Below are 18,621 nucleotides of genomic sequence, written 5' to 3' on the forward strand. Positions count from 1 at the left end.
GTATTTTGTTGAGGATTTTTGCATCTATATTAATCAGTGATACTGGTTTGTAATTTTTTTTTTTTTTGGTAGTATCTTTGTCTGGTTTTGGTAGCAGGGTGATGGTGGCCTCATAGAAAGAGTTATGGAGTGTTCCTTCCTCTGCAATTTTTGGAAGAGTTTGAGAAGGATGGGTGTTAGCTCTTTAAATGTTTGGTAGCATTCACCTGTGAAGCAATCTGGTCCTGGACTTTTGTTTGTTGGAAATTTTAAATCACAATTTCAATTTCATTACTTGTGATTGATCTGTTCATATTTTGTATGTCTTCCTGGTTCATTCTTGGAAGGTTATACCTTTCTGAGAATTTGTCCATTTCTTCCAGGTTGTCCATTTTATTGGCATAGAGTTGCTTGTAGTAGTCTCTTAGGATCCCTTGTATTTCTGCAGTGTCTTTTGTAACTTCTCCTTTTTCATTTCTAATTTTATTGATTTGAGTCCTCTCACTCTTTTTCTTGATGAGTCTGCCTAATGCTTTATCAATTTTGTTTATCGTCTCAAAGAACCACGTTTTAATTTCATTGATCTTTGCTATTGTTTTCTTTGTTTCCTTTTCATTTATTTCTGCTCTGGTCTTAATGATTTCTTTCCTTCTGCTAACTTTGGGTTTTGTTTGCTCTTATTTCTCTGGTTCCTTTAGGTGTAAGGTTAGATTGTTTATTTGAGATTTTTCTTGTTTCTTGAGGTAGGCTTGTATAGCTATAAACTTCCCTCTTAGAACTGCTTTTGCTGCATTCCATAGGTTTTGGATCGACATGTTTTCATCTTCATTCTTCTCTAGGTATTTTTTGATTTCCTCTTTGATTTCTTCAGTGATCTCTTGGTTATTTAGTAACGTATTGTTTAGCCTCCATGTATTTGTGTTTCTTACATTTTTTTCCCTGTTACTTGCTTTCTAATCTCATAGTGTTGTGGTCAGAAAAGATGCTTGATATGATTTCAATTTCTTAAATTTACTGAGGATTGATTTGTGACCCAAGATGTGATCTATCCTGGAGAATGTTCCGTACACACTTGAGAAGAAAGTGTAATCTGCTGTTTTGGGATGGAATGTCCTGTAAATATGAAGTAAATATATCTGGTCTGTTGTGTCATTTAAAGCTTGTGTTTCCTTATTAATTTTCTGTTTGGATGATCTGTCCATTAGCGTAAGTGAGGTGTTAAAATCCCCCACTATTATTGTGTTACTGTCAGTTTCCTCTTTTACAGCTGTTAGCAGTTGCCTTATATATTGAGGTGCTCCTGTGTTGGGTGCATATATATTTATAATTGTTATATCTTCTTCTTGGATTGATCCCTTGATCATTAAGTAGTGTCCTTCCTTGTCTCTTGTAACATTATTTTAAAATCTATTTTATCTGATATGAATAATGCTACTGCAGCTTTCTTTTGATTTCCATTTGCATGGAATATCTTTTTCCATTCCCTTACTTTCAGTCTGTATGTGTCCCTAGGTCTGAAGTGGGTCTCTTGTAGACAGCTTATATATGGGTCTTGTGTTTTTATCCATTCAGCAAGCCTCTGTCTTTTGGTTGGAGCATTTAATCCATTCACGTTTAAGGTAATTATCGATATGTATGTTCCTATGACCATTTTCTTAATTGTTTTGGGTTTGTTTTTTTTAGGTCCTTTTCTTCTCTTGTGTTTCCCACTTAGAGAAGTTCCTTTAGCATTTGTTGTAGAGCTGGTTTGGTGGTGCTGAATTCTCTTAGCTTTTGCTGGTCTGTAAAGCTTTTGATTTCTTCATCGAATCTGAATGAGATCCTTGCCAGGTAGAGTAATCTTGGTTGTAGGTTCTTCCCTTTCATTAAGTATATCATGCCACTCCCTTCTGACTTGTAGAGTTTCTGCTGAGAAATCAGCTGTTAACCTTATGGGAGTTCCCTTGTATGTTATTTGTCGTTTTTTTCCTTGCTGCTTTCAATAATTTTTCTTTGTCTTTAATTTTTGCCAGTTTGATTACTGTGTGTCTTGGCGTGTTTCTCCTTGGGTTTATCCTGTATGGGACTCCCTGCACTTCCTGGACTAGGGTGGCTATTTCCTTTCCCATATTAGGGAAATTTTCTACTATAACCTCTTCAAATATTTTCTTGGGTCCTTTCTCTCTCTCTTCTTGTTCTGGGACCCCTATAATGTGAATGTTGTTGTGTTTAATGTTGTCCCAGAGGTCTCTTAGGCTGTCTTCATTTCTTTTCATTCTTTTTTCTTTATTCTGTTCTGCAGCAGTGAATTCCACCATTCTGTCTTCCAGGTCACTTATCCGTTCTTTTGCCTCAGTTATTTTCCTATTGATTCCTTCTAGTGTATTTTTCATATCAGTTATTTTGTTGTTCATCTGTTTGTTATTTAATTCTTCTGGATGTTTGTTAAACATTTCTTGCATCTTCTCCATCATTGCCTCCATTCTTTTTCCGATGTCCTGGATCATCTTCACTATCATTATTGTGAATTCTTTTTCTGGAAGGTTGCCTATCTCCACTTCATTTAGTTGTTTTTCTGGGATTTTACCTTCTTCCTTCATCTGATACATAGCCCCCTGCCTTTTCATCTTGTCTCTCTTTCTGTGAATGTGGTTTTTGTTCCACAGCCTGCAGAATTGTAGTTCTTCTTTCTTCTGCTGTCTGCCCTCTGGTGGATGAGGCTATCTAAGAGGCTTGTGTAGCCATCAGTCTTGAGAACAGTAAGTCCCTCCCCTGGTCACAAAGATTCCTTTATGAAATACAGTAGAAAATTTTTATAAAATTATTGAAGTTATTTCTTTAAAAATATACCTGCATATATATATCCCAAGGAGCACTATCCCCATCAGAATAATTGGGTCAGGATGTTATACATATATTCCACAATATTTTAGGAATCTATCTGGAATTGCATCCACAACATGGATCAATTCTTTTCATATTCTTAAAGGTAAGAAAATTATCTCTTGATTGTTTATTTATTATTCAAATACTTCAGTGCAGAATATGAAAGTGGAAATCGACCTAGTTTTACTGTGAAAATATGGTGAAGAAATTGTAGTTTGTTCCTTTTGAGTTGAAAAGAAAACCCAAACACTTCACCATTTTTGTACATCAAGCCTAATTGCTCTTGTAGTATAAAGCCTTCATGAAGGTGTCCATTGATTTGAAAGAAAGTCAACATTTATATTACTTTTTCATCGGACACTTGGACATTGTAAGGCTTCAGAGTGTTGGGGATCTCTTCTGATTTGTTTAATTACTGATTAATATTTTCTGTAATATTAAATTTTTTGGCCCCCCAAAAATCATCTTAATTTTTTATTCAAAGTCTATGACAAAATAATTGCTAACGTTTTTTCATGTTAATTTTATTTTACAGTCATCTTTCTTTCATCTAAATTTGACTTCCAATAATCCAATCTACCTTAATGAACATTTTCATTTGAAATTTTCGTGGATCTTACAGGTAATTAGGTAACATTTCTTCATATAGAATTGTGGATATCTTTTCTTTTACTTTAAAACTTTTGGGGAGCCCAAACCTTTGTACCTTAACATAACTTCATCTGTATAAGCTTTTAACAGGTCAAAATATCTTTCAACAAAAACTTATTTTTTGATCAGTATTATAACCAGTCACTTTTATGCTGACCTGAAACAGCAGGAATGTACAAGAGCAATATCAAGACTTTACTAGCTGATCTTGACTGATATCGAATATGTAGCTGCAAGTTGTAATGTTACAGTATTTTCTGCTTTTATCAGTCTTCTTTTCTATAACAACAATAATTAACTTCCCATTGTTGGTTGTGAATCCCAGCTTGCTTGCTTTCACTGGACCCTGTTCTGTTACTGATTACTGAGAGTTCTGATGAAGGGGAATTGTTATTAATTGCATTTGTGGCAAGATTTCTGTCCTGCCTAAACCCCCATTTTACTTTCAACCCCAGGGAGTTGGGCTTGATCATATTTAAACCTCAAAGACTTTCTTTTCATCTTTCTCACCTAAAGTCTAGACCTTGCTTTCTCCCTAAAACCTCATCTAGGTCCATTTAAAGTCATCGAAAGAGTGGGTGACTGGACAGTACACTCTGGCCTGTAACAGCATCTATTGAAAAAAACCTAGAGTGGGGAGGAGCAATAGGAGAATTCAGTTCCTCATTGACCTTCACCTTCTGGAGCACAGCACAAAAATGTGACAGTGCTGAATGAAGGCTCTGGACAAGGGCCCCAGCCCTTGGAATGTAGGATTTTGAAGATGAATTATTGGAGGATGTATCAGCCCTTCCCCTGGCATCGTCAGGAGCTGGGATCCAAGCCTTAGGGTTACAGCTGTGTAACACAGTAGAATCTGGACTTGTTCTGTCCCCTCGGTATTTGCTAAATCATCTCTCTACAGAAGGCTAGCTACTGTTCTGTGGAGCTTCCCTGCATTCTCAACCTAGTTCACCTTTATCTCACACACTAAGGTGGCCATTGATAGAAGAGAGCAAACATTGCCTTAGTCCGCTTCTAATCATGACCTTGTGTTCCTCTTACCAAAGCATCCAGTCACTAGTCCTAAGGAAGATGGTGAGTGGGACATCATTCCGTGGTACTTCTTGCCTCAGGTTTGTCACAGACTCATTCAAGAGAGTTGCTCCCTGATGGTAGAGTTGGAGATGCTGTGATGAACAATTTGTTTTAGATATATAGATATGACAGACTGGTCGCCTGTGAAATAAAATGTTTCTACAACCTGCACATTGTTTAATTTAAAAGAAATAGTTGCTGGCATTTCATATTGGAAATTTCACTTAAGAATTCAGATTTCTGTTTTCTTTCAAAAAATTAAAAGATTTTGCCTCCTTGAGCTTATATTCCTCCGTGGCAACAGTCAGATGGAGGTCAGTGTTGCCTGACCTCCATACCTTTGGACAGGTATTCTTCAGTTTCCACTTTTCCCTGGCCTAGCACAGTCACATGTGTTACTTGCCTGGCTCCTGTGGTCATTTGAGCCTCTACCTTTTGTTTTCGAATCCCACTGTAGGTATAGCTGCTGATATATTGCTCCCATCATGTCTGTCTAATCTAAAGATACAAAAATGGAACAGATTAACAGTGACAAGAATATTGTTTCTAAGATTTTTCAGTTTTTACTGTGGACATGGACATTTGCCAGAAGCGTTAGTGTAAGCTTTCTGGTGGAAAACAATCATATTTCTATATGAACTGAGTTGCTTGTTCAAAATCTTTGTTCCTTGGGGTGGAGGCAGGGTTAGTGAGGACATATTCTGCTGCTTCTGTCTGCACTTGAAACATTTTACACAATTTTGATTCCAACTAGAGTACTTGAGTAAAAATTTCATTGTATAGGAATAATGAGCAAATTGTTTTGAAGGAATAGTGTCTGTCTTGAACATAAGTGACAAGCACGAGACAGTGGGTTAATGGAGCCCTACAAAGCATTGGATCTAACTGATCACAGATTCAGAGGCTGCTCACCTTCCACTGTTCTCTACACCTTCCTAGAATGTTTATATCTGGCGGGGGGGGGGGGGTGGTGGTGAGTAGGGCATATTGAAGATGCATACCAGAGACTAAAGCAAAAGTGTTTATGTTTCTGTTGCTTTCATGTAAATCTAGAGTTTTTATGTAAGATCTTGATGCTCTGCTTTATTTTAATTTTTACTCCTAAGTTGAGACAAGGTGTTAAAAGCATATGTTATAGAATGTGCACCTGAGGAAGTATTTTAATTTTGTTAGGTGAATGTAAAACTGTTGAAGTGGCTAGCTTTTCTGGAGAGCATCAAGAGTAGGGTGGGTGTGGAGCAGTAAATGAAGAAGAGAGAAAATGGGGAGGGGGAGGGAGGGAAAGAGAAAGAAGGGGAGAGAATGCCCATGTGTGTATGTAATATGTAGTACTGTAGGATTTCAGGGAAGAAGTTACACTGAATTGGAAACAGTTCTGGGCACCTCTGAGATGAAACTGAATATAGAGTTGAAATGCCAGTGCCTTCTCTTGCTTACTTTTCTACACATCTGCTCTCCTGGCTGGTACTGACATTAGCATTTTTCGAGTCTTAAGGAATTTTAAGGTAGAGTAATTGATCAAATCAGTAAGAATTACTCAAAAGATGGGGCAAATCAGTTTCATTGACTTTTAGAAAACTCTTGATCTGAATGTGAAGTGGCATCTAAGAGGCAAATGGGGCAGAGCTGCTAGCAGATTGTAGACAGTTCATTTCCAAGGCCATGCGATTATTTCAGTATCGACCAAGGCCTGCAAACACTGCGCAGAAGTATCCGTTTCCTTTTTATTTTCAACTTATAACAAACCAAACAAAAATTGCACTACGTTTTGGAATCATCAGTTGCCTCTCATGATGAAATCAAAGATGTAATTTGAGATCTTAATATGCAAATTTTATTTATGAAAAGTTTAAATGATTATATTCCTGCAAAACACTCTGATTTATAACTTGAAGATATAAACATATACTAATAAGCTTATTTAGTCAGTCAAAAAAAATCTAAAATAACAATACATTAATGATAAACAGTGTAATGCTATATATGTCAGCATGGTCTGTGTATTTTTATACTAAACATTAAGGGCGGGAACCTTAAATCAGATGTTTCCAAGCTAGTCTTTAATTGAAATTGTTGTTAATTTAAATGTGGGTGCTTGAAAGGAAAAAAATGTGAGACAGAGAAAGCCTCACAGGTGCCAGATCATCTTAGTGGAAGCTGGAACCTGAGAGAAGAATCATTTAATGTTTTGGTCAAAAAAATGCTTCTGAAACCCTATAAACTGATGTAGAATTTATCAGGGTTATAAACCCATAATGAATTTTAGGGACCAATTTCTGTAAGCCACCTCCTAGTTTAATGATATAATCTTATTAACTTGTGCATCCTATATTGTCACACAATAAATATTAAGTTAATAACAAGATGAATGATTTATTTAGATGCTAAGATCCTTGTTCAGTATTATGGTAGCTGGTTATTCAGAGAACTTTAAAATTTAAGCATATTATTGGATGCCCAAAACTCTGATTTGCTTAGATAACCTAAAAATTCATATGGTTAAACTAAGAAGACAGTGTAAAATCCCTCTGAAAGCCTGATTCTTGAAGGGAGTCCTAATCATGGAAGAAGAAAGGACTTTGAGGAAATCACTCTGTGTGCTTACCTTTCCCACCTAGTATTTTTTATTTGGGTGAAATCAGATTAATATAATCATCAAAGAATGCTTCTGGAAGAATGGGGTAAGACTGCAGGAAGTGGGAGGAAGTCATAAATTATTCTCCCTAATAGGATACATGTGGAGGGGAGGAAGCACCAATTTTGCTGTTTGCTTTGTTTGTATTAGAGGTTTTATGGTTGATTTATGTCAAATAACAGATCTTTTCTGACTCTGGTTTCTGGAGCTTCCTTCCTCACATGGACTCCTCTTGGTGTTACTGCTCATTTAGTGGTTGTGGAGTGCCCTGAAGCTGGGGTCAGGGAACTACTGTTTGAGGGCCAAATGAGGTCTTCCACTTGTTTTTGTAAGGCCCTGGAATTGAGAATGGCTTTTACATTTTTAAGTGGTTGAGAAAAAGCAGAGGAAGCATAATATTTAGTAACAGGTCAAAATTGTATAAAATCCAAATTTTGGTGTCCACAACTACATTGTTATTGGCACATAGCCACATTCATTTGTTTACATATTGTCTATGGCTGCTGTCACACGACAACAGTGGAGATGAGTACTTGCAGTAGAACTGTATGGTTGGTTAAGCCTAAAATATGAACTCTCTGGTCCCTTACAGAAGTTTGCCAATCCCTACCCTTAAAATACGGAATTTAGGAAGAACACCTTGATGTTCTTTCTTAAGATCTGGGCATCAGTGACATAAAATCACCTGTGGCAATTGTAAAAATTCAGATTCCTGGGTTCCAGTGCTATACTTTCTACTAAATAAAAACCCATGGAGCCATGTAGACTGTGGAGTTTGCATTTTAAACTAGTGTTCCATCAGGTGGTTTTTCCAATCAATATGGAACCAGAATCATTGCTTTGTACAGGGAAAGGGAACTGGGCTTCTGGATGTCTAGAACTGACTTAGTCTAGATAGGCTACCTGATTTTACATGACATGTTGTTTATAGATTATTTGAGATAGGCTAGAGCCTTCTCTCTGAATTTTATATTTTTCTGTGATCTCTTGTCATTTGCAGAGCTCCTAGGAAGACTTGCTATATTGAAATAAGGTCTTATTTGTTTTATTGTATGAAATGATGGTCTCCAAAGTGGAATGTGCATACTCAGAGTCTGTAATCCTCTCACTTCCAGGAAGAATATATTAGAATTATTAATTTTCCTTTGTAACTTAATTTTTTGTGAATGAAATACATGTACAAAGCTTAAACATTAAAGAGTTTATAACAGAAAAATAGTGTTTCCCAGTTACACCCATTGCTACCCTTATTCCTTTTCCCCAGAGGCTCTTTCCTTTGCCACTTAAATAGTACATCCATACTACTATTTCTTGATTTTTCTATTGTAGACATTACCTGTTGACTTTTGTTGTGAAAGATGAGGATTTTGTTCTCCTATATTCTGCTTACTCATACTCTTGCCTTACTGCCATTGTCTCAGTATGATTATGTAAAATTTTTCTTTAACATTCAGTATTTACATTATTGCAATGGATTGATTGCTTTCTAGATCTACTACATAGCTATCATCCTTTGACTTTTCTTCACTATCTTGGAATTCCTTTGCCTCTTTTCTTTGTTGATTTCTTAGTTTGTTTTGTCTCATGTTTTCCTTTTTGTTGCTTTTCTCCCTGATTTTGATGGATCCCATTCTCCAGTGACTTCCTGGTAGAAGGCATGTGGGAGATAAACTTTTCAAGAATTTGCATGTCTGAACTGCCTTGATTGATAGTTTTGATGAAGATAGTGTTGTAGTTTAAAAATATTTTTTTTTCTTCATAAGGCATTATTTCCTCTACTTCCAAGTTCCAAAGTTGCTATCAAGAAATTCAATGTCATGTTGATTTCTGATGCTTTGTTTTTCTCTGGGAACTTTTATAAAAGTTCCTTTCTCATCCAGTGATCTGGAATTTCACAATTATATGTCTTATTGTAGATATTTCTTCATTTATTGTGCAGTGTACTTGGTTCCTTTCAATCTAGACACTCATATCCTTTAGTTCTGAAAACCTTTTCTTGTATTATTTTTGTTTTAGTTACTTCCTTTTTCTCTTTTTAGAACTCCTATTAATTAGATATGGGAACTTCTATGTTGATTTTAATTTTCTTATTTCTTTCCTGTTTTCCATCTGTTTTGTGGTCCTACTTTCTGGTATATTTTGTCATTCTTATCTCCCAATCCTTATATTGAACTATTTTTTGGCTAACATTTTTATCTCCAAGAGGTCTTTCTTTTTCTATGTTTATTCTTTGACTATAACACATTATTCTTGTTTCAGAGTTATGATAGCTTCTCTTAGAGCTCTGACTATAGTTTGTTGTTTTTAACCTGTGCTCTATTTCTTCTGAGTGCCTATTTTTCTCTATTAGTTTTGATCTCTATTTTTCATGCTAGAGACCTTTCTCAAATTTCTGGTGATCTTTGGCTCTTTGTTCATATTAATGAATGAGACACTAAAAAGCTTAATGAAATTTCTGTATGTACAATTGAGGCTTATCAATTGGGGAGCTTCATAATAGGGTAGAAAGGCAATGAGCAGGTTTTTTCGCTTTGGAATGGCCAAATAGTGTAGCTGTTCGTTTACCAGTTCCATTTCCTCAGAGGAATCTCTAGTTTCATGCATGGATAGAATAAACTTGACTTCTAGCATTCTGGTAGCTGAATAAAGGAAGGGGACTGGAGGTCTCATCTTTCTGTGTGTAGAATTTAACTTAATCATTCTCAGTACAGTGCCTCACTCAACCATGCAAAGCTTTCTAGAAAGTAAACTTACTGTCTTTTGCTGGAATGTGTAGGTTGCGGTGAGGTGTGAGGGGAGTCATTTAGCTATGTAAAGTGGAGATGGGATCTTCCAACCAGTCCTCATGTTCCAACCAAAACTTCTACACAGTGCCTCTAGTTTCTAAGTGCTTCTAGAAGAAATCTGTATTGTGAATTGAACTTTCTAGTCACTTTACTTCTCTCAGGCCCCCACCCCTGCCCCCATTACTTGCAAGATTTCAGGTTTCTGTCATCTCTAAATCTTTTACTGTCACTTTTGTGGGGTTGGGACAAAGTAGTGATAAATGTGCATGTATAATCTTCTATGTTTAATGGGTCATACAGAACTCTTTATTTTTCTAAATGATTTAATTAAAAATTCATATTGATGTATGTATTTTACTGATTTAATAGTAAAGAAACACATGTATGTAATTTATACATATATATTTGGAAATGTGCTCAAAATATTAACTGCTGGAGATATTGGATAAGAACCACATTTAGAAACTACTTATTTTAAAGATATATAGTTAAATTTTTGAAAAATATTTGAATATAAAGATAGGAGTTGATCTGAGGATTTCTTAAATCGAAATACTAAAAATTTTGCAAGAGAAAAACATAATAAAGTTCAGTTGTATAGCTTTCCAGAGATATTGTACATGAGGTTTTTCTTTTTGGTGATTTATTAGGCTAGAAAAGTTCTAAAGTTCCTCCTAAGTCTAATATTCTATGATTTATAACAATCAGATTTAAAGTGGTAAAATACTATATTAGGGTCAGTTTTGAATAAGCAAAACAGAATGCAGAGTAATAGTTACATGTATAATGTGTTTCGTAGTTGTAACTTCATCTTTACTATTTATAGCTAAAGATTTATCTGATTGGCATGACTTACAGAAGATGTTCCTCAGTAGGGCTTATGCACAGCTCCCTGACACTTTGAAAGAAAGGTCTTGTCTTGGTGGGAAAAACATCCATCCATTTCACTGGGCTATCTTTCATGTGGAATGAAAGTAATTAGATGTCTGGCTTTAGTAGTATAGTATTAAGTCTTATCTTGAGGACACCTAAGGTTTATGTAATACCCAGGCATCAGTCAATTAGACCGAGAAAAAAACAAGTCAATTTTATGAGTCTGCATGAGTCAGGCATTTGATTATCCTGAGAAAACAGAGGTCTGGCTCCTTTCAGTGAAGCTTTCCTTCTGCAATCGATTAACTGCTGACTCTTATTATATTGACCCTCACTAATTTTGTTGCCTGGTCTGTCATGCCTTATCTGGAGTGAGAGGGAGGCTCCTCTGTACATATCAACAACTGATGAGGTTAGGGGGGCACTATCTATTCTGGGATGGATCTTCATAGTGTGTGTCTGTGTGGAGGGCCGTTCTTGAGCTTGTACCTAACACATTTTCTTAGACCAGGTCGCGAGTTATAGCTCTCTGTTTTACACATAAAACAGTTATTGGACAACCAGCCCCAGTATAGATATTTACAAATTAGAATTTGACTTTGTCTTTACTTTATTCTTTTGGTTCTTATGTTATATTCTTACTAATATAAAATCCTGCCTTTACGTGGAAATGGAGTTTAGAGACTCAATAAATTAATTCTTCCCAGCTAAGGATTAGCTCATGCTATTTCATTTTACTCTCAGCTTCTTTGTATCAAAAATTTTAGTGGCTTGTTGAAAACAACAAACTTGACCTAATTCTTTAATTAGTGTAGACAATTAGTATACTCAAAGTCTAATGCTGCTGGTTTCATGTTATTTGTTGGATATCATTTGGGTCTCTATATCCATTCCCTAAATTGTCTAAAATTTGTTTGTTGGGTGAAGTCATATCAGATTTCTATAATTTTAAGACAAAATTTCTAAAATCAAGCTGAATTATATGTTAGATATTGGACATAGAATGAGGAATTCACTGGAATAACCTTATTGCTGAATGAGCTATCCAGAGTGGGATATGATCCATCACTGCGGAATACTTCTCCCCAACTTGATACCTTATCACCTAAGCTCAAACTGAAACGCGACATTTATAAAGAGTGATGCATTTAGATCCAAACAAGCGGACATTCTAGAAAGGCAGGTTAGTGTAGGCTTAAGAGTACAAACTTACTCCTATTTTGACTGTCTCACGTAATATTTGTAAAATGGAGCTACTAAGAATTTATTTAGTTCTCATCTGAGCCTGAAGACCTTCATCTTTTTCTTCTCTCCAACACGTACCTGTACTCTTACTAGATGAAGTAATGTGCAGGTTCCTGAACATCCTGTTTTATTTTTCATCTCTACACTGTCATTTCCCCTACCCATGATTATCTTTTTCTTCTGAGTCTGCATGGTCATTTTTCAAGACAAAGGTGATGTCTTTTTCTTTTTTCCTGTGAAACTGCTGACTAACCAAAGTAGGGTAGAGAACTCCTTCCTTTATTATCCTTTGTAATACCTATCAAGTATTACAGCCTTTGTCACACTGTGTAGTTATTTTATTAACATGCAAGTCTCTCTTTTAGGACTGTGCACTCCAGGTGCTCAATACATGTTGAATGAATGCTATTTATTATGCCTAGAATGTGTTGGATCAGTTGTCAATTGCTGCATAAATCCCTAGATGTATGGATGAAAGCAACTCTGATTTGTTTGCACATTTTTTCTTTGGTCTCACTTGAGCTCACTCATGTGGCTGCAGTTAGCTGGCAGCTTGACTGGGGATAAGAGGATCTCATATGGCCTTCCTCATGTGTCTGGTGCCTCAGTTGGAATAGTTGGGATGACTGATCCTCTCTCTCTTTGTGATCTTTCATCTGGGCTTCTTCACATGATGGCGGGCTAGTCCTAATGAATGGGTGCTTATAAAGCCTCCATGGTGTCATATTTGCTGATATTCCCTTGACCAAAGCAGGTCATGTGGCTGAGTTCAGAGTCAGTGTGGGAAAGGACTCTACAAGGACCTGGATGCCAGGACACATGGTTCACTGGGGGCCACTAATGTAACAATTCAGGATGTGCACTTACCTCCATGGTCTAGCTGTTAAAGAGCTTTTGTTCAAAACTCCCTTTGATCATTTTTCTCCTCTAAAAAGCCTTCAATGACCCCCTAAAGCTTTTCTTACATGTTTCTATTGCTCATAGTCCCCAGTTATCTTGCCTGGGAGCAGCAGTGAGGTGCTCAACCAGAACTTAGAGAATGTTATTCATTTATACTTCACCTTGTTCCAGAAAAATTTAAGGCAGCAACTTGGAAATAGAGGACGTAGGGTCACCTTGGAAACTTTAACTGTGTAATATATAAGATTTAATACATATCGACTCCAAGTTCAAGTCAGTCTTTACTGAAGGTATCAATATATCTAAAAGAAATATATTGTTTTCCAAATTTCAGTTTTGAAAAGATAAAGGCAAAAAAACCCAGTACTCTGTGCTGATAAGGGTTCAGGGAGAAGGGCACTCTTATGTACTGTGGGATTGGAATTGCAACTGTTCTGTAAAACCATTTGGCAGTCTGTATTGAGACCTTAAGAAGTTCATATTGAGTCAAGTCCAGTGATTCCACTTCTAGAAAATCATTCTAAGGGAATAATCAGAGACAGTTTTGTGCAAAGATGTTTAGTGAGGCATTATTTATACAGAGAAAAGGGAAAAAAATCCAAATTGGGAAATGATGACATTATGGAACAGTTATGTAATGGAATATTATGCAACTGATAAGAAGTCTATAGGAAGAAATTGTTATGACTTTGGAAATTGCTCACAATGTAAAATGTAAGTGATTCAAAGGTATATAGAGGATTAATTCAATTCTGTAAAACCCTGTGTGTGTGAGTGTGTATGGGTGTGTGTGTGTGTGTGTGTGTGTGTATTGTCAGTGATCACAAACGTATTAACACACTCTGTTTGGCACTAGGGCTTATCTGGAAAAAGAAAGACATGTTTACTTCCCTTACTCTGCTTACAGATTAGTGGGGAAAATTGTTGCTGAATGGCATTGATGCTGATGGGGTAATAGCCATATTTACACTGGAAATGGAAAGACCAAGAAGAAAAAGGAGCAAGCAAGAAAGCTTGTTGGTTTGAAAAGACTGAGTGAATTTTGAAGGGGTTAAATATATTTTGGGGGTGGGAGAGAATTGAGAGAGAATAAATCAAATGAGGTAAAAGGGTTTTTAAGAATTTCTGCTAGATATATTCCTGCTTTTTCTTTTATTTAGCGAGGGACTTTTGCAAATACTTAAGTTACTCTTCAGTTATTTTAGATGCTGAACTGAAATACCCTTGGGTATGACACCATGCTGACATGAAACATTCCAGAGCCCCCAGCTTACCATGGGATACATATACATATGTATGTATATGTATGTGCATATATACATACATTCATCATCTATCTGTCTATGCAAATGTAATGAAGATTGGGGGGAAATGCATTCCAATATCTAGGAGGTGATTACAGCTAATTTAAATTTTGTTCTCAGTTTTTCTGTAGTCATAAAAATATGTACATACATTAAAATTAAGTATATTAAAAAAATGAGTTAATGAGGAAGTAGGTTGGTCATCAGGGAAAGCATGCTGTTGCCTTGGCCAGGGGTAGGGTGACTGTCGTCTTGACTGTTCAGGTATTCTCAGCAGGTCTCACTAGTGTGGAGTTGGATTCTTCATGGTGTCATAGCCTGAAGTCATCAAATGTGTGTTGCCTTCAAGTAATTTCCCTAGTTTTGACTCTGTAATTATCTAGGTATTTTTCTGCATATAAGTGAGGTTGAGAATGTGTAGGTAGATCTGTCTTCAGAAGCAGAATGAACATGCTGTGTCATCACAAGCCCTCTGTCCCTAATCCTCGTGACAGTGCAAGTTTCATTATAAACTAGTTAGTTAGAATTCTGGGTTATGCATTAGTATTGTTAAGCTCAGTTAATATAAGTTAATGTTACAGAGACAGATTCATGCTTGGTGTGCTGACAAAATCAGATTTCTGAGCTTTCCAGGGAGGAGGCCAGGCCACGTACATGCAAACTTAGCAAGGTAAGTCCATCCTGAGAAGCTTCTTGGCAGTTTGCCGCCTGTTCTGTTAACACTTGCACCTGAATGTGTGTTCATTTCCCTTAATACTCTACATTATTTACTTAAACTTTATAGAATCTCGTCCATTTTCTTGTTTTCCTTACCACAGGGAAGAACCTTTGAAAGCAGATATTTCTTTTTCATTTTTTAGCACTTAGCACAGTACCTGGCATAAAGTATGTATTTAATTAACATTTAACATTTAAGAAAACAAATATATTAATTGAGGTTAATTACCAGACATAGTTAACCATATATACAAGGGCAAATATAGACAGATTTTGGAATATCCACTCTTTTGGATTATTTATACTTTTCTTTACATATGTTAACCTAATAATCAAGTAACTGTACTTATAAACTATTATTCTGTCTTCTTCTCATCCCCTGTACAATTCTCTGTGTGAGCATTGTTGCAGTGTTATTAGAGGTGGGTGATGTTTAAGTGTGTGTTCGGCCATAAATGCAATCACTATTCTGTTCTGACATAGTATCGCTTGTAAGAAATGACAGGACTGGTGGATGTAATCCAGTGTAGCTAAGGTAAGAAATCAGTGTATCTGTAGATAAAGCTTAAGTTTGTTCCAATGACATTTTCTTGTTTTAAAAGTCTACTCTTCCATAAGAAATCTGCAAAATGAATGCACTGAGGGCTCAAGAATGAGGAGAGTATTGGCATTTTCGCTCCTTCTCTGTAAAACTGATTGAAACAGACGGGGAAGAAAGGTAAATACCTGTGACCTCCTTTCAGTGGGCCTCTGCAGAAGTCGTTTGGCATGAAATGAGGCCTGCAGTGAAGGGTCCTTCGGGGGGCCCCTCAGGTTTCCCCTCATCCAGTGGGATTTCTTTTCTACTCTCAGTAACGCTTTTGTGCTCCCAGGAGGAAAACAGCTAACAAGCTTAGATATGAACAATGGGCTCCACATGTATCGTGCAAATTTCTCAAATTTCATTTGCACAAAACTGCTGAATGACATTTCCTCAGCTCTAACTACTGTCCATACCTCTGGGGAATGTGAGCAGCATGGCGAGGTCAGCCCCACAATGAGGCGGCTTTCTGGGCTTCAATAGGCACTTTATGCCTGTTCAAAAAGAAACACTTTGAAGGCTCGCTCTCTCCATCACAGGGCATGTGAACACTGCTGTGCAGAGAGAGAGCTAGCTCAGGCTGAGCCAAGAGGAATTAGGCTAACCTTGCTGAGGGATCCCAGAACTGGCTCTGAGGTTGGTGGGAGGGTGACTTGGGTTTGAAGCTGGCAACCTAATATGTGGTCGGTTTAGAGTAACCCTTTGTGCTGGACTCATGTCTGAAATACATTTGACTCTTTTACTCATAGGCAGGGTTTTTTTGTTTTTGTTTTCTTGCTTGTTTTAGATTAGGGCCCTACTTCCCTTTTAAACTGTTTCTATATATTTTACATACTACTTAATATTATATAGGCCAAATGTAATAATTATCTTTGAGAATAATACGTAAAAGGAATTTTTGAATTATCTACCATTTCAAACCCATTGTTCTCTGTCATTGCAGTTTTCAGGGAAAACTTTTATTCTAGAGGAAATGTTTTGTAGTAGATTTCAGTGAAAAAAAGTTAAGAAAAGTTTAAGAAAAAATTAAGAAAACTTTAGTGAGAAAAAGATTAAGGAAAATTCAGTGAAAATAAATAATTCTGATTTTGGGGTTATAAAAAAGCGAGAAGAAATATTCCATTGTGTGTTAGATTATAGCTGCAAAAGCTGAGAGGCCTATGATCTGGAAGAATTTGTAATTCCTGAGGTTTAGCATAAGAGGAAAACAGAATCTAGAGAAAGAGGGAAAAGTATTAACTGATGCACAGTCATATTGGCAATACACATTTCCATAGGGTAGCATCTCATTTATATGAAATCATTACAGCCAGTGATTTTAGTGGTTATTAACAGAAAACCAACACAAATGGGCTTAAGCAAAAGGGGAATTAAATGGCTGTCAAAAGTGAAAGGTATTAAGTAAGGGCTGTTCGATGAAGGGGCTCAGATTACATCACCAGGACTCCATTTCTCTCCATCTCTCCATTTCTGCTTCTTCCAGATTGTCTTCCCTGCATGGGCAGCAGCATTGCTGCACCTGTTCCAGCCTCAGAGCTTCACTACCCTCTGCCTCTTTTCCAGGTGATCCTGGAAAACCTCTGGGATTCACTCTGATTGAACTGATTTAGATCACATGCCCACCCCCTCGTCAACCATCAATATAATGTAGGGAAATACTATGCACTGGTTGCCTTAGGCCTGGGTCTCTGACTTCCTCTGGGGCCTGAGGAGCCCTGAACAGTCCAGTGGATTGAAAGAGAACAAGGGGTAAATTCTGAAAATTAAGGATATAAGAAGGTGTAATGGAAGCTGGAAAGGCAACGGTAAGTGTCTATCACATCTAACAAAATGTAACTTGTTTAAAAACGTATAATTTTCTTGTCTAGTTAAATAGTTTATTTTTAAAAACAGTATTTTGTGAAAGTGCTACCTGGTGAATAAAATTTCCTGTTTTTAGTAATTGATAGATTTTCGAATTTCTATGCTGACTTGTGTGAGGCTAATCATATTTAATATCTTCCTCATATAGGCTTTCCTAAAAATGTTTATTGAGAAGGTGTGGACTAAATAGGAATTTATATCCTTTATATCCTATGTCCTCCCCATCTCAGTCCTAGAAATACCAGTGAATCTCTCACAAATTGCACTCCATGAGCTAGTGTGTATTTTTGATGCAACCCCCCTGGGTGGGGTGGAGTGAACTCTTTTCAGATAGACTATAGATTATTCTCTATAGGAGTAATACCTATGGAAATGTAACTAAGTCAGGGTCAGATCTAGGTAGGTGAGTTGGAATGAGAAGACCCTATCCAGTGGCCCCTGCCCCTGATGTATTCAGGAGCCTCCAGGCTCTCACACTCCACCCCTTGGTGTTAGAAGTGAGGGGCCGTCTCAGATAGGTTGGCTTGCTGAATCTCTAATCTGTTCTCTCTGGAGTCTTTTTGTATCATGTTATTTCTGCAAGTCTCTGTCTTTCTTCGTGTTTGTTGCAAGATACTTGAGTCCCATTCACGTCTGATCTTATGTAACACATTAACCCTTTCCACATTTTTTTTCCCGACCACAACCCCATATGTGTGATTACTTGCCTCTCATCAGTCCAAGACTTGAGAATTCAGTGGCTGTTTGATCTTTATTAACTCTTCTATGCCTAGGGATGCATTTAAGATATTAAATAATTTCAATTATTAGAAGGACACCAATATAGAATGCAGATAATAAAGGTTGTGACGCTTAGCTGAAGGCAGGTATTCCTAAAATAATTTAATCCTATTCTATCTTTTCTTAATAACCTTGCTTTAATCGTAAACTTTAACATTCCAGTGTCCTCATGGAAAGAACTAGAGTTATTTCTGTGCAGATGACTCCAGGTTGTTGAGCTTTCTTAGTTTGGGTGTTTCTCTGTTTCTGATAGCTGTCTCTTCAGAGAACTATCGATATAGCTGATTTTAGGAGACCGCTGGGCTTCCCTCTTATTTTCTAAGATGAGGAGAACTGAAATGGCTTGCATGTAGCATGTAATTGAAA

The sequence above is a fragment of the Delphinus delphis genome, chromosome 3 (assembly GCF_949987515.2).
Source record: "Delphinus delphis chromosome 3, mDelDel1.2, whole genome shotgun sequence".
NCBI classification, from domain to species: domain Eukaryota; kingdom Metazoa; phylum Chordata; class Mammalia; order Artiodactyla; family Delphinidae; genus Delphinus; species Delphinus delphis.